A 4,241-nucleotide genomic window follows, 5' to 3' on the forward strand; every position below is an offset into this window, starting at 1 on the left:
GATTGGTCCTAGAACAATGCAGCAGTATGATTGGTCTGCAGGAGCCACCCAATCCAGCTCCAGATGGAATTGAATCCACAACCTGATTGGCCTACAGGAGAATCCTGGAATTAGCCAATCATGTGCAGCCCATTGTGTAAATAATGTATATAAAGCAGATACTGTGGGGGAACTTCCATTCCTTCTCACCACTATGAGCTGAATAAAGAGCATGAAATCCACTCTCGATTCCGAGTATATTTCATCGGTCATGGAAGCTTAAATGAGATTCCTGCATTGCAGGGGGTTGGACTAGATGTCCCTCGGGATCCCTTCCAACTCTACCATTCTACGATTCTAACCTGGAGATGCTGAGAATTGAATATGGGACCTCCTGGATGCAATGCAGACCCGCTGGGCTATGGCTCATGAAGCTTTTGAGGTATTTTAAAGGAAATTCACCAAAATCTACACTCCTGACATGGGCTGTCATATGTCCAGATTTCCCCAGACATTTCAGCAATTTTCGTCCGGACAGTTTGCAATGGTCAAATCATGGCTATGTCCAGGATGTATGGCAGCCCTAACCACTTGCAATTAGAGCCCAGACTTATCAGTGCAAAATTTAGCATGAGAACCAGCAGGGTCCCCATTTGGATGGTGGCTATAGGGTGGTGGTGGTGGTTCAGTGTGGCTGATGTTCTCAAGGCAATATTAATGGACCAAGATGTTCCAAACTGTATAAAGTTAAAATTAGCAACATAGCCTTTTGACAATAACATTAAAACACTTTCAATATGCCTCCCTCCCGGACTTGATTAAAATTAATCGTGGCAGGTGGAATTCAAGCAAACAAGCAATGTTGCCCACAAAATGGCATCTCTTTTTTTTCTTTTCTGGAAGCCTACATTATTTTCACTTTATAAATCAGACTTTTTAAAAACACACCAAGCCTGCCTCAAGGCGAACGTTAAGTGGTGCAAGTGCAATTCTACCAGCTTAAATGGGTTTGGGCTCTAATGTGAATGGTAGAAGCTTTCCCATGCTCTTCAGATCACAGAGCCTGGGGCCATCATGAGCCAGCACACAAGCAGGGCCATGACTGCTGTGACCTTCGTAAGAGACAACTGGGTGGTAAGTTTTTTGCTTACCCAGAGTGCATGCAAAGGGAAGATGCTGGAGTATGAAGGCCATTAAATTCAAAGATCAGGTGGCAATCAATGGGGTGAAAGTAGTCCCTTTTCAAAGTGAGGCCAAGAACTAAACCATCACAATAAAACAATCTGCACATGCAGAAGGACACTGACAAACTGGAACGTGTCCAGAGGAGGGCAACCAAAATGGTCAAAGGCCTGGAAACGATGCCTTATGAGGAACGGCTAAGGGAGCTGGGCATGTTTAGCCTGGAGAAGAGGAGGTTAAGAAGTGATATGATAGCCATGTTCAAATATATAAAAGGATGTCACATAGAGGAGGGAGAAAGGTTGTTTTCTGCTGCTCCAGAGAAGCGGACACGGAGCAATGGATCCAAACTACAAGAAAGAAGATTCCACCTAAACATTAGGAAGAACTTCCTGACAGTAAGAGCTGTTCGACAGTGGAATTTGCTGCCAAGGAGTGTGGTGGAGTCTCGTTCTTTGGAGGTCTTTAAGCAGAGGCTTGACAACCATATGTCAGGAGTGCTCTGATGGTGTTTCCTGCTTGGCAGGGGGTTGGACTCGATGGCCCTTGTGGTCTCTTCCAACTCTATGATTCTATGATTCTAAGAACCACATGGTGAAATTATTCCTGGAATGTACTATTCAGACTGGAGGGGAATTTTTTCAGCGGGTGTCAGGGTGGGGGTGGGGGAGAAGCCTCATGTCAAAATGCTTCTATGTAATGTGCACACTCAAAACCAGCATGTTCGGAAACAGGATGCAGGCTAGCCTTTTCCACGTCGTGCTGGTTTTGCTTGTATCTGTACATTGCATAAACGAACTTTCAAACATTTCATCCCCCATTCACATTCTGAAGTGGTACTTACTGTCCAGCATCAAGATACATCATGTGAATCTGCTGATCAGGTAGCTCAGTTATAAAGTCATTTACTAGATTACAGGAGCAGCGTGGCTGTGGTCCCCAGTGATACAGCAGCTCCCAAAGCTACCTCAATAATGAGGAATAAAGTGAAAAGCCACCTACCATACAAGGATGGCATGACTAGATTAGGGAAACTAACTGTGGGTATGCTCTCACATCTATTAAGGTTGCCGCTAATCCAAAATTTAATGATGTTTTATTTCTCACTGGACTCCTTCGTCCCTATAACCATGTGAACTCTTTTCATTCATTTTACCATTCCTGATTATTCTGGTTTTTCCAGTTAAAAATGCCTATTTATTCATTTATATATTCTGCTTCCTCCCCAGTTCCTTCTTTTTAGGGAATTTCCACCATAAAAAAGGTAAAAGGACCCCTGACCATTAGGTCCAGTCATGACCAACTCTGGGGTTGTGGCGCTCATCTCGCTTTATTGGCTGAGGGAGCTGGCGTACAGCTTCTGTGTCATGTGGCCAGCATGACTAAGCCATTTCTGGCGAACCAGAGCAGTGCACAGAAACACCATTTACCTTCCCGCCAGAGCGGTACCTATTTATCTACTTGCACTTTGACGTGCTTTCGAACTGCTAAATAACAGTCCTGCTTTTACGGCATGCATTTTAGACTAACAAATGCCTCACTCCAACAGCACCCGTGGCTGGGAATGAAGAGAAGGATTCAAATTAAGAGAATATGACATTACAGATCCAGCTGTCCTTCACTTTATCTTAATTGAGGCTTTTGAGCAAGCCTTTGGGGCATGGCAGGAGTGTCCCCATGACATGCAGTTGTCATATTTTATGGTGAAGTGTGGTTTAGGAAATTTTGCTTGTAAGGTGGTTTTACAAACGTTGTTAGCTGCTCTGTGTGCAGAAGAGTACAATGCAATAAAATAAATTGCCTCCACCTTCAAATTCAGTTCTGCTCTACTGTAATATTTTCTTTCCTCCCACCTATCCCCTGAGGCTGACAAGACGAGGAGGAGGACAAGAAGGTGTAACTTTCAGCATTGCATGGGAGAGGGAACTTCAGGAGAGGCCTGCTTTTTCTCTCAGCCCTTCAAACTGCCTCTTCTGCACAAATATGAAATGGACAGGAACGCCAACGTCCTTTGCAGCCAGCCACCTGGATATACTCTGAATTGACCCAATTATTATTATTATAATAATTATTTTGAATTGCCTTTTACATGCACCTCAAGTCAATTTACAAATATATCTAAGGCTAAGAATAGTTTTTTAAAGGGTGCAAAAAACCAGCTAAAGACAGCTGCTCATTTTGTGCTGTTTTTAAACCTAAAGCCAGTGCTTTTTTCCTTAAAAAATGTTTAGGGGTACTCTCATTTTCCTATTCATATTGAAATACTGACCCTCAATGAGGTCAGATTCACAAAATGTTTAGGGGTACCCCTGCGTCCCCCCCAGAAAAAAGCACTGCATATGGCAGAGACCTTTCCATCCGGCTGGAAAAGCTAGCCGAAACAAATGTCTTCGACAGTTTCCAGAAAGTAGGGATCATGGGTGCCCATTGTCTTTTGACAGGGATGCTGCCACTCTGTGAGCATGGGCGCCCGGGCTGAAAGCCCTGCCACGGAGCAGGCTTCCGATATTTTAGGGACGTGAGAGAAGAGCTCTCCTGCAAAACACAGCGACCTCCTGAGAATATGAAGGACAAGGAACACTTCTCATTATCCATAGAGCTGGCATCGAACATTTTTTCTGCATGAGGCGAAGCTGCAAATGCACCCCTGCCTCCTGTGACTGTGCCCATCACAGTTATTTTGGCACCCGAGGCCGAAAACCCCACAAGCCGCCTTCCCCTTCGGTGGCGGTAAAAGGCGATAATAAATAAAAGAATGAAGCAGCTCCTTGCCCTTGGATGAGAGCCCAAATCAGCTCCCTGAGGCGGCCCTCTCCCTCTGCTTAACGGTAGAGCCGGCCCTGTCTGTGCCGCTTCCTCCGTACACACAAACACACACCCTTTCTTCTTTTATATATATGTATATATACATACAAATATGTGCCCCTTTATCCTTTCCCTGACCCTTTTCTTCCTCCCTGCCTTCCTCCCTCTCTCCTCCCCTCAGCTTGCACAGGCCCAGTAATCAGATGAGGCAACCGGATTATCTCTAGTCCCTCGGCTGCCAGTCTCCATTTTGTTTCCTCACAGCCTTGGGGGTG

The sequence above is a fragment of the Podarcis melisellensis genome (genome assembly GCF_964234715.1).
Source record: "Podarcis melisellensis genome assembly, chromosome: 5".
In the NCBI taxonomy this organism is placed as follows: Eukaryota; Metazoa; Chordata; class Lepidosauria; order Squamata; family Lacertidae; genus Podarcis; species Podarcis melisellensis.